The following is a 13,453-nucleotide window of genomic DNA, read 5'->3' as shown; positions in this document are numbered from 1 at the left end:
TTATCACAAGAGCCGCAGATGGCTTGAATTTTGTATTGAACTTGAAGGATCTGAATCACAAAATCCGACAACGAACATAAAGGTTGGAAGGTTTTGGTGGAATAGCTGAGCATCGATTACAGGAGAGCGTACAATGTGATGGGAGCACAGGGTGTGTCGTTGGCCATTAGGAAAGTTATGCGCTGGTTTAATGCGATGCTGCCAATAATGTTCATTAAGGACATGAGCAAATTAGTAGCGCTCAGTATGAAACATGATCAGAATGCAAATTCCCGATCCGCCCTCCTCTCTTGCTCTGAGCTGCGTATTTTCATGCCATGACCTCCGGCTCTCTGTGCTGAGTGGCTGAGTGGCGCCAGGACCTGACAGGTCTGCGTTGCATGGTGTTCCAGAGTTTGTTTGACAGTAGCCCGCGTTTCCATTACAAGTGTCAGCAAATCTTTGTCTATTTTCTGCCAATATAGGGGGAAACTTCCCCCCCCCCACACACACACAATTTCGCAATTGCGGTGTTCCCATTAAGTAAGAAATGAGATTGAAATCAGGGGTGAATAAGCTTGTTCAAGCGATAAGTCATTAAAAACCATGGCAGCGACAGATGTAAACAGTTACATGAGATTATATTCATAATTCAGCAATGGCGCTATCGCTCATTATCCATCAACCATCAGAGGAGACGCCAGAGTCTTATTCAGGCTTTGGAGGAGTTAAAAGCTCCTCGCTTTTAAGGGAATGACTACTTATGCAGCGTTTTGGAGAAATGGTCGTCCGGAATTTTACAGAAGAGTTACTGGATTCAACATGTTCGAATGACACACCAGTTTTTATTACCTGCGCTACACAAGCTCTGTTGGAGTCAGCTAAACATTGTCTGAAAAAAAGGAGTAACTACAAACCAGAATGTTATGTATTTGGTAAAAACGATACATTATTCAGTGGTACTATTTTGTGTTCTTTGTGGAAGAACAGCAAGTGTGGTGTATGAGCGCATTGTTCTCCCTATGTTCTTCAGCAAAATGCCTAATAAAGTAAGTCACGTTCCACTGAGGTTCTGTTGAGTAGCTAACTTATGAGAAAGAACATAACGCAGAAGAAGACTACTTCCTGTTGTCTTCTTCGTGGTTTTCGCCAGCGTTAACATCCGGCTGTTGATCACGTGACTCCTGTAATGGGGGGGAAAAAAAGTGTTTCCATTACGGCTCTGTGACATACATTGAGTCGAATGCGGCTCATCCCCGCGTAACAACTTTTATGGAAAAATGTAAGTATTTTTTGATACATTTCCTTTAAGTGAATTTATGCTCATTTCAATTTGCGTAATTGTATATAGTTAATGGAAACGCAGTTCCTGCGAAGTATGGCTGCCTCACAAGCAGGTGTGGCTAATTGCTCTTCTTCCTGCCCAAAGGTGGTGATCCTGCTGGCGCGTGGGACCGAACCGCGTGACAAAAACAAGGCGGGATCGGATCACACAGACATCACAGAACAACAAAACGACAACACACAACACAGGTGGGGATTCAGACAGGCGGATATGAAAATGCTCTGAACTTGTTGCATCCCAGCAGCCCTGCGGTTTTTTTTGTTGCTGTTGTTTTTTTCCCCCCCGTCACCCGGCGTCTTCTTAATTATCCCGGTGGATGAAAAGCAGCCAGACTTTGGCAGCCTTCACAGCCAAGGCCTGCTTCCGTTCGCATTCATCTTTGCCGAATTGGCAAAAGGCGACCTAATCAGACGACGGGGTGGCGAGCGCACCCACCTTGACGGATCTCCAAATTACATGTAAACAGCGGAGCAGGGGAGGAAACAAATGACCAACACACGGACAGGAGAGGCTGGGGGGAAATCGTGGCTTTTGCCGGCAGCCGTGCTCTGATAGCACAGCGTCATGAATCACCGTGTGCGTCAATGTCAGAGAGCCTGTTAGACGGATGTATTTGTCTTCTAAAGGTGGAAAGTCTCTAAGATGAGGATGTCGCCTCTGGCAGGAAGGAGGGCATTCAGTCAGATCCTGGAAAAGAGACGTAAGTCAAGTACAGCCAGACACCATGTTCTTTGATTTGAACAATTACTGCTTCTCTTCACTTTGTATATCTGTACGACAATCAGAGTTCAGTTGTTCTGCCCGTACGCGCCCACTCTGCAGTCTGTTTGTTGCTGGAACAAGTAAGCTTTTGCACAAAGGAGAATCACCATCTTTAAATTGAGTCACCATCCAGAAGGAGCTTTTCTTTTTTTTTCTTGTACCACTTTGAGTATAACACCCACCTCGAAAGACAAAGACAGCAGGAAACATCAGAACTAAATAAGTTCTTTTTTTGTTCTCCCAAAAACAAAACCACTTCAGAACTCCCAAAAGGGACGGTTTGGATAGTTCTGAAGTGGTTTCTGTGGAGTTGGCCTCAGTCGGGGTCCATCCTCCAGGAAACTGAGTCAGATTGGAGAACCAGCTACAAGTTTCCACTGAGGTGTTCAGCTAGTCAGAGCTGAGCAAGTATCGTCTCACAGAACATCCATACTGTCCTTTTAACAGAGAAAAGATGAACTGCATCTGGTGCCGTCATCTTCTAACCTTGACATTAAAATTAAAGTGTAATGAATTCATTATTTTATAAATTCTCGGTTACCTTTTTATACAATAAAACAATGAAGCATGAATATTTTTGTTACCCTTGAGCTAGTTTTAAGAAGTACTGCTATGCTAAGTTTCTTTATTGGCTTTTTACTGGAATCAAATGATTTTTAGTCTCACCAGACCACAGTAGCAAAACTCATAGTTCTAATCTTTTTCCTGTCTATTTTTTTTAAAAACACGCCTTTTCCAAAGCTGGAACAGTTTGTCCAAAACAATAACAAACAAAAAAATACACAAAGACCTGACATTTTTCTTTTGGTTTGTCGCATGTCAGTCTGTACTACATTTCTAATATTCTTGAGTCAAAAAAAAGTGCTAGTTTTCATCTTCAGTTGAAACCAAAAGTTTAAATATATGGTTTGAAAGAATTAGCTGGAACATTGTAGATTGAGAATTTTGACATAATTATTATTTAGGATGGATCAAACTCACCCAGAGTTAACTTCGTCTGATAACCCGAAGCCTGAATATGTTGCAGCATATTTGCTCCCTTGCAGTCTTTTGTGTTTGTCACGGAGAAAGGTGTACTTTAAAATGTTTTCAGCCTTTTGGAAATCTCTACTATAGTAAAGAGCTACATTTCCCATGAAAGACGCACGGAAAAACTGAGGCTTTACTGCTCGTGGCCTACTGCTAACTGTGCTAACTGCTATCAAAATATGCTAAAATGTCAGCTCCAAACCTTTTTTTGTCTTTGTTTTAAATTAGTAAAAACCTTGCTTCACAGTGACTGCTCTCTCACTCGCAAGCTACAACGTTGTCTCTGCTCCTAATATGAAAAAATTAAAACCGCTGACAGCAGAAAAAGCAATTCTGAAACATTCTGAGCAAAACACAGTGTCAGCTGATATCAGTATTGGCAGCTCATAACTTTCCAAAAAAACCACAGGTTGGAAGTCAGCCACAAATCTCTTCTAGGTGCATCTTTATAGTTAGGAGAATATTAGATTTAGATAAAGCCACTCTTGTGGTGACTCTCCAGGTAGCTCAGTGGTAGTGCGCCGCAGCAACAGAGGCGCTCTCAGGTTTGATTCCTGCATGCCGTCTCCTTCTCCTTTTGTACTTTTCCCTGTCATGTTACTGATGAATAAAGGCTAATAGTGCCACAAAAACCTTAAACCCCCCAACGCCCTCCCAAAATAATCACAGTTATGGTATAAACTGGTTGCACGTCAGCAAGATAATTTTCTTTGGCAGCTGCAAGGTTAGGAGGATGAATAAAATAGTTATTTTTCAGGGTATGATCCATGATTAAAGCTAAAATACATTGCATATGTCTCGGGAACATCTTGTCCCATTTAAAGCTTTTTACTGGTGGATGTCACCACCACAAATTGTCACATATTTATTTATAGAACAACCAACTTGGGTGATTTTGGAAGAACTTTCTCATGTCTTCAGCTGCCCTGAAATGCACTGCAACACGTTTTCCTCACTACACAATGATCAGCTATCATGTTTTACGGAGCCCTCTGAAGGGAATGGAGATTTTTCTTTTCTTTTGCGTTCCGTCGCACTAATGTACTGATCAGTCCATAGGTCATAATTGAATACTGCAAGCCTTTCTTACAGTGGCCATCGTACTTTCTGCTGTGATATAAGATTTCCGTGAAGTTTTTCCATGAATGTTAATATCTCGCTGAGAAATATCCGAAGTATTATATCGTTTTCTTTAGGATAGAAATGCACCACAAACCTATGAGGCAAACAGAAACTTTCCATAAGTAGAAAAGAAGAAAAAAATACATTCAAACTTGGACTATTTCTGAGTTATTATCACAGGGTAATAAAGTCATCTGACAGTTTTGATTGTGTCTATTGTGTTGGTGGCCTGAATGGTTTAAAGGGACGTTTCCATCTCAACCTTACACAAACGGACATAAACACGTAGTGAATAAATACATTTATTAAATAAATTTTCAATCAGTTTTTTACACTAAAAAGTTAATAATAAACATGTTTTCACTAACGCTTTTATATGTGTATATATTTGAAATGTTTGACATTCATGACTTTATACAAAATAAACACAGTTAGAGGGAACGCCAAACTTAATGTGAGGGAATGCAAAAATATTGTGAGGGTACGCAAAAGAAATTATTTTTTTCCCCTTGTCCCTTAGAGGGCACTGTAATGTTTTAATCTTGTGTGTTAGGAAAAAAAACTGAGATGATAGTAAGACAGTGGAGGATAAGGGTTGGGGGAATGAACTTTTCGCTTTACCTAGAGACAAATCTGTGAAAAGTTAAGAGGTTAATACTTTGAACAAGAGACTGAGACCACAAATAGAAGGCATGCCAGTAAATCACTTTTGCTGCAAATCTCAGTCTCGTTGTGCTCAATTATGCAGCATTATATCATCAGCGGGAAGTCCAACTAACAGAGAGAGAGTGCCAAAAACTTATCCTGTCTGTGCAGACACAACACTTCCCGAGGACTGAAATTAGAGTGCAGCAGTTAAATCCATGTGAAACAAGAAGCCCTAATGAGCCTTGAAGCGTTAAAATACCAACTTCTAGACATGAAAAGGCATCTAAGACAAGAAGGTAAGGAGGAATTTACCATCCATGCTTTTTGTTTTTTCTTCTTCCTGTGTTCTCAAGCCGGCCACTTATCCCACACACATACACAAACACTCAGCCCGCAGCGATATGAGAATAGACGGTGGACTCCATAATCCAATAAGTTGTGCTTCTTGTGCTAAACCCAGTGAAGTCTGGCACACAGAGGGAGACTGTGGAGAGTTTGGTCCTCTAAGCCTGGCTTGCAAGGAGTGGGATGGAAAACTGTATTCTGCGATCAAAGAAAAATAGTAAAATCTCAGCCGCAGTCTTTGCCGTAATGACTGCTCTTATTTTCCCATAAACATCAGGGAATTATTATTTAACGATGCCATTCCGAGCTCATTTTTTATTTATTTTTTCTATTTCTTTGTCGTCTTTTTCAGAAAACACAAATTAAGAGAGAGGCGCGCCGGACTCGGCCACCAACCGCGCGGTGGAGAATAACTGGTGATGAGGATGAGATTGGACGGAAGACGTTCTGCCTCGCTGTTCGTCGTATCATCAGTCAATAGGAGGCAGGCATTCATTTGGAAGGGAAATTATTTCTGAAGAGCTGAAGCTCCTCCGAATGGATTCGCCTACACTCTTAACTTGAAACCGACAGAAGAATTCGTGCAGTAATGGCAATTTTCCTCCACACACTTGTATGTGGAAATTAATTTTCAGTCTATTGATGCTATTTATTCTCCGTCAGAGCTGCAAATTGGCGAGTGTGACTTTGTTCCCTCCTCGGTCTTAATAAAAGCTTTAAAAAAAAAAACCTTGCGTCTCACACGGTTTGGAAGTGACGCTCGCTCTTCATTTGCATGCTGCTGCTGTCTGATCTCGTTATTTAAAATGTGGCCAAGCTCAATTCTAACTGCAAACTGGTTGTGACCATAAATCTAGGCCATTGTTCTACTTTTTCTTTTTTTAAAGTGCTTTAAATTGTATTTACAATTTTCCTCTGGTTCACCACACACAGAAATAGTCTCTCATGACTGTGAGCAGTGCAAAACCTGCTTAGCTGAAGCATTTTTTGTTTCCATTGATTTGCTCAGGTAGCAGTTTGACACAAAGATTACAAAAGGGCAAGAAGTCCTTACAACCTGACACTGAGGTGTTACCCAGAGGCGCATGTGAAATCAGATAACATATACGCCTTCAAAATAAATGAATAAAAAATAGAGAAACAGGCAAAACCAAAAGCTGAAAGTACTGGTCTTCTTCTTCATGGCTGTCTGAGAAAATATGTTGGAAATGTGACGTATTCAGCCCCACAGGTTCTGGTAGAAATTTAGAGCAAACAGAGAAGTTGAAGGTCGAGCTTGATTAGCTCATTCGATCAACTCAAACCACCTTTTAAAAGATATCCACCAGCGTCTTTATGCAAATTTCTCTTCATATTTACATCGCTTGATTGGAGAGTGTCACCTTTTCTATATATATCCCACAAATAGTTGTTCAGGGGATTACTTAGTAACTCCAAAATATGCTTAGTGTTGAGCCAAAGAACTTTCCCAGTTGCAAATTGACAAAACAACAATGACAGAAGAAAGGAGGCTAAATTGAAACATTTGATTTGAATTTGTTGAAGGTCACACTGCTATAAGAGGCCATACCGCTTTTGGTTTCATTAAAATAGAGATTGATCTGTGATCATTTTAGGAGGAAATCAAATCAGGAAACCAACGACAGAAAATAACCTGATGTAACTGCTGTAAACTCATCACGTAGGCGTCATCAGCAAAACTCTGAATACGGCCTCGTCACATTTGAGTTGTGTGTTGTTTGGTTTTGAATTAGTCCAGTGGTTAATGTCTTTATAGCTTTTTTGAGCAGTTAAGCAGCGCCTTAACTTTGACGGAGGCACCCTGCCCCTTCCCCCATCCCCCCCTGCAGGGGAAGCTCAGCTGTGATCCATGTATCGGATTTCCAAAGGTGGGTCAGAGCAGAGCAGAGCAGTAAATCGCGACCTGCCCTTTTCTTACTCTGGTCTTTCTTCACGCGACAGACCGGATCCGTCTCCACACTGGAGGAAACGGTCCACATCAATTCTCACTCTTTTATTTCTAATACTCACTAAAAAACAGCTACACCTCCATAATGCCATTAACCTTCTCATCCGGTGTTGGACTGTTCAAGTGTCAGAGAAAGCAAATGCTTCTTAAGTGCTATGCCTGTTATACATCTGTGGTACTTTAATAAAGAGGTGAGAAATGAGGGCATAGAAAATGCAACTGAAGTTCCTGAATTGGGATCGGATGCTGCGTTCCAGTTACGAAGTCTGAATTTCAACATGGCGACGCCCATAAACATTGTTTGCAATAGCTCTTACAAACATGATTTTAAGTTTTACTCTCCATAGGCAAACACCACTTTTAGTTTGTTCAGTTTAGAGTTGCAGTTGTTTCATGTAACAATGGTTTTCAGATGCACTTTTTTTAAGTGTCTTGTAACGGAAACATACTTTCACCACAGCTTTACCACATTACAAAAACACAAAATCTCATCAAGTAATTTGGCCCATCTTCCAGCGCAATTATCTTAGTGCACTTGAAATAAGACAAAACTAACTTACAAGTTAAGTCCTAATTTTAAGTCAATAATTCCTTAATATTGATAAAAAGAACTAGTTTAATTATTTCACACTTATATTTTCTCATGTTACAAGTGAAACAATCTGCCAATGGAACAAGTACTTTTTCATCAATATTAAGGAATTATTGACTGAGAAAGAAAGAAAGCTCCTAAATCTTTCTGAAAAGTTAGTTTTGCCTCATTTCCAGTGTACTGAGATATTTGCACTAGAAACTTGATAAAAATATTCTGTATGATTTTGTGTCTTTCAGTGTGTTGGTGCGAAGCGTGAAATGCAAAGTCCACCTTAAATGTCCTAAACGGAGTTGCTCCCAGTTTCCCAGCGTTCCAGGTGATTTTTTTCCAGCTTGGAAGTCAGAATTTCCCAGTTCTGAGTGCATCTGGACCACAGCACAAACCCTTCACACTGCAGCTTAAACATGTCGACCACCAGACTTTATTTTCCCCTCCATCGACGACTTGACGGTTATAACATTAAAAAAATATGGCTGGAACTAACACTCACCAAGACACATGAAGTCCTACCTCTAGTTTTGTTTTTCTGTTGTTTTCTTCTTCTTCTTTTATAAACTGCTGTTGCTGCTGGTATGAAAACATACACCCACAAGGTTATTCATATGAATGAGCGATGTGGGCGGATGGGCCAGCGCTAAACTGAGCTGCCCATTCTCGTTGGAGAGGGAAAAAAAAGGAAGAGTTTTGACACCAGACTGGCTCAACTGAAAACACACGGATGGCAAATATTACCCGGTTCAGTAGGGATTACAAAGGCTGAACCATCCAGTCAGAGCAGTTTTCCTGTGAACCGTCTCGTTAAAAAAAAAAAAAGAAACAACAGAAAAGGTTCAAGAGAGACGACCCAAACAAACTTGCAGTGTTTAACTTGAAACATGTTGTAACCTTTGAAAGGGTTTATGCAAACAGAAAGTATGACATTGGAGGAAAATGTCCATAAAGACCAGGGTTTTTGTTGCATTTCGCACCATAACTATAACAAAAAATGTCACATTTATAAAGTAAATATCATACATTTACTCCGTTTATATTAATCTATTTTTCTGTCCTTTCTGCTCCTTATTGCTCGTCTTAAGTCCAGGGAAGCAGATGTGGCGATTAAAAACATCCCCGTCATGGATTTGGTCCTGAGACAAAATAATCAGAGCAAGCTGTCATGTCTCAAGGTTTCATAAATTCAACTTTGTTGAAGCAAAATTCAATTTTCAGACTGCTGATGTGTGACAAGCCCCTGATAGTGAAGCAGTCACGCAGGTCAGTCTTCATCAAGATGGTTTAATGAGAATTTAATGATTGGCTGCATAAATCAGCGGAGAGGATCTGATAAGGCTTTGGATGTTACAGGGAAGCCTCCCAATAACAGAAAACGGATAAATGATATTGGTTGAAAAGCATTAATCCAAGTGAAACTTCTAATTAACTTTTGTTTTATCAAATTAAATGGTTATTTTAATTGTGGTTGCATGTTCTTCAGGGAGGGATTTTTGAATGTTAGGTTTTATTTGTTCCCCTCTTGCCTCTGATTAGTTCCTCTGGTTGCTCAGTCATTTCCCCTCTGCTTCAGTATTTAAGCTCTTTGGTTCTCATTGTTCATGTCCTAATGACTCCACATTGTTCCTGTAGCTTGTTGACTTTTATTAAAATTCTCAGTTTCAGTCACAGTCACATGTTGGATTTTTTTCCAACAACAAGCATGTTTCCAGTTTTATTGAAACATCTTTCAGGCGCTGTACGCCATAGGACTTTTGGTAGTGAGTTTGATATTCGATGACTTAACATTATTCTTCATCATGTACAGAAAATGTACGTTACATGGCCCTGTTTCTGTAATTTTGCAGTTTGGGTTTTTTTCACACTCGACTTTTTAGAACAAAATTGATCCTCATTCCACGAGATGCTTTGCACCAATTATGTGCATATTTGTGATGTTTGGTTAGGATTTATAGAAAGGTTTGTACACTCCCCAGATAGCGTGCTGTTGAAAAAGTAATTATGTGACTCCAGTTTCATTCCTGTGCGGTTTTGATATTTTTCAGTCCACCGCAGGATATTTGGTTCTGCCGTGTGTAAATTTGAACAAGTTGTTGGGGTGTTTCATTCCCACTATGACAAGTTATGAACCACTGTCATTTTCTACAAACTGCCAAAACTCTACAAAATAATCCAAACAGGGAAATGTGACTCCAATTTCATACATTTGTAGTTTATTTACATAAAGGACAATGAGTCATGGGAGTTTGCTTTTGTATAATGAGCTCTTTGTTCTCCCTTTGACTATTTATAATTTAAAGTAATTTTCTGTAATCTAAGGTTAATCTGCCATGGAAACAATGTGGCTATTTGACAAAAATGTATCCTTTGTAAAGACTTTTGGGGGTGTGAAGAGGAGTTGCCGTTCCTGGACGTTTCTTGAATACCATAAATTCAACAACCTTGGGGACGTTCAATGTCCACTTTTGGGAACCAAAAACTTAGAAAGAAATCCTCAGATCGACAGTTTAAGAAAAATCACTTTTTTCTAGAATTTAGTGAGTTAAGGAATCCATGTATTGTTCTGTTCAGGTGGTAAAAACCCTTTTGTTTAAGTTTGATGTGGGGGAACCAATTACCCAGGACCCTGTGATGGTCATGTGTACGAGTTTACTGTCCGTTTTCTTTTACATATAGCACTTCAGAGCATCACATGATTGGATCATGCTATGAAACAGCAACAGGAGGAAGTGAAGGGCAACAATCATTTCAGTTTTGCTGAAGGTCTGTCATAGCTGCTTCTGTTGATTATCTCCAAAGTGTTTCTGAGTTTAGATAATGGAGGATTATTATTATTTTCATGGCTTTAGTGACATGTAGCTGAAAATGTTTGACTAAAAGTATTAAATATCTACCAGCAGGAGGTTGTTTGGGTAATTTTCTGGCCCAAATGTCCCTCTTATTCCAACAAGTGGAAGTACTCTAGAAAATAACATTCAGTTAAATTCTAAGTCCTTGGATATAAAATAAAAGTTGAAATTGGCAGATGATTTTTCAGTGGAATACACACCAACCATTCAAATAAAGCTGGAAGCAAAGCATGAGAATTTTTTATAATTTCTAAGATGTCGTATTTTTACTTTTATTTTCCTGAAATATTTTGCTCTCTTTGAAAATATCGTCCGAAAATTTGCAGTGTCCTGTAAGTCGGGAGTCGCTGCGCTCTGCTAAACTTCACTCTACCAAACTGTGCTTAGTTTTTATTTAACCGAAGCCCTGAATGTTACAGGAAAACCCAGAGGGAACGAGAAAAGAGGAAGAAGAAAAAAAACAAAACCAATGGGGGAAATACTTACTGTAAAGTTCAGGATTGATGTTCTGCTTCTGTAAAGATTTGCTAAGTCAACTTTTTTTTTCTTCTTTTGATTGGAGCACAAGCTTTACAATTCAAATAGATGTTCTACATGTCATGTGGATGTGTTTAAAACGCCCGGCAGCTACTCCGCTCTGTAATCCTTTAAAGGTTGGGGCCGCAGACATGTCAAACAGTCGCATTAACCGAGAGCAAGTAATAAAACCCCACTGTCCCTGAGTGGCAGCAGCTTACTAGCCGTTCTGGCATGTACGCGTGCCTTTTTACATGCATTACAATAACTGAATGCATAAAACCTTTTTAAAATGGTGAGATCTCTTTGTGGTTCAACAGACCAAAGCATCTATCTCTGACAGCACATGGCTATACAGATGATCATCACATTATCAGTTTTACTGCACCCACAACAGAGTTTATAACAGCAGTGCGTTCTAATAAAAAAACATATTATGTGTTATGTAAGATATGAAAATGTGCTAATCATACAATTGTGTGTGTGTGTGTGTGTGTGTGTGTGTGCGTGCGTGTGTGTGTGTGTGTCTTTTCAAGGTCTTTACAGTAACGTAACATTATTTCAAAACTGAACATGACAGTCAACGTCAAATAAAAAGTAACTCGCTGTATACGGCCGCTAACAGAGCAATTCATTGTTTTACATCCGGAAATTGCTGAACTTGTGTCGAACTAGAAAATCTCTCTTGCGTCCCTGAGGAGTGCAGACCTGAATGCCTTTTATAGCCACGGCCGTTCAGACATGCGGTGATTTACACAGCGTTCACTTCGTGTGATTAGTGCGTTGTGGAAGTGAAAGAAAACACTACGCTGAATTATAGAGCTTTATCATGTCCCGCAGCAAACCTCAGCTCCTTTTAGAAGCGAGGGAAAACAAGGCCTTTAAACAAAGCTTGTCCGTCTAAACGTCAGCTATTCACCGCGTACCCGTTAGCGTTACAGAAAGCAGCCTGACGCGTTGTGTTCCAGCGCAGAGGAGACAGTCAGTCCCTCAAAAAAGATTGGTGTTTCATCAGAAACCAGAGTGACACGCATTGAATGCTATTAAAACGATTCACAGCAGAAAAAAAAAAAACTAAAGGCGTTAGCTTAGCAACACAAAGCGGTACCGAGCACCGCTAATGTTTTTTGATTTACTTTGACCAACTTGTTTACAAAAAACTGAAAACAGTTTGTGAAGTAAGGAAAAAATAATAATTTTTTTAAGTGCTTTGCAAAAATATTCATACAGCGTGAACACTTTCAAATGCTGCCGCTTTACAACCACAAACTTTCAATACATTTTTTTATGACACGACACATTATGATTTTCAAATATGAGAAGTAAGGCATTAATTCATTGTTTAACTTCAGTCATTGTTTTCTGCGGTAAAAACATGCAACAGTTTAACACTTTTGATAAAACTGAAGAATTTCAGGGAAGAAACAGGGAAGTTAATTATGATTCCATTTTTATTGTTATTCTTATTAAATATTAGATAAATGTTCACTGAATTGCTTGTTCTCTGTGTAATCTAATTCACCACAAACTCAAAGTCTGAGATATTATTTAATCCTGTCATGGAATGTTTTCTTTTCTGCATTTTCTTAGACTGAGAATTTGAAATGATTTATAATCATTGTCTGAATCCCTTCACTCTAACACAAATATGCTCCAATAAAAACCATTCCTCTGTAGTTCTATATTTAAGTTCATCCAGCTTCCCGTGTAAATCGGCCAGTTTCCTTGTCTCTGTTGACGAAAAGCCTCCAAGCAGGTCACATAATGTGGATAGTGTTAGTTTCCCGCCATGCATAATGTTTTTGCATGTCAGAGTTTATTTTAGGCCTAATCTGAAAAGCACATCTTCTTCCATACTTTTTCTGCATTCCCTGAATAGGTGCAAAACATTTTTAAACAAACATCCTTGCCTTTCTTCAGTATAGTCCTATGAATAAAATAATTGTACACAGAGACACATTTAAAAGTTGCTGGTCTTCACCGACTGGAGTCTAAGGGTTTGTCTCTCCTGTCTAGGCCGACCAATAACCCATCATTTGATTCAGGTGTGTTGACCCAGGGAAACATGCGGGACACCGGCTCTTCAAGACTGACTTTGCGCCCCATTGAGTTAAAGGGAAAAACATGGAAACTCAGCACAGACGGGGAATAAGCAGCTGTGTGTAAAAAGCTTTCAACTGGGTTGGTATAGGAGCAAAACTAAGCCTCTCAGTAGGTGGTACAATTTGCATTTAGTTGAAGGGCTGGCAAAACTTAGGCATAACATGAAATGTGGAGTTTTGATTTCAAACCGCCGCTCTAGC

This window comes from Poecilia reticulata, linkage group LG9 (genome assembly GCF_000633615.1).
Source record: "Poecilia reticulata strain Guanapo linkage group LG9, Guppy_female_1.0+MT, whole genome shotgun sequence".
Taxonomy (NCBI): Eukaryota; Metazoa; Chordata; class Actinopteri; order Cyprinodontiformes; family Poeciliidae; genus Poecilia; species Poecilia reticulata.
Note: the sequence above shows the minus strand (reverse complement) of the source record.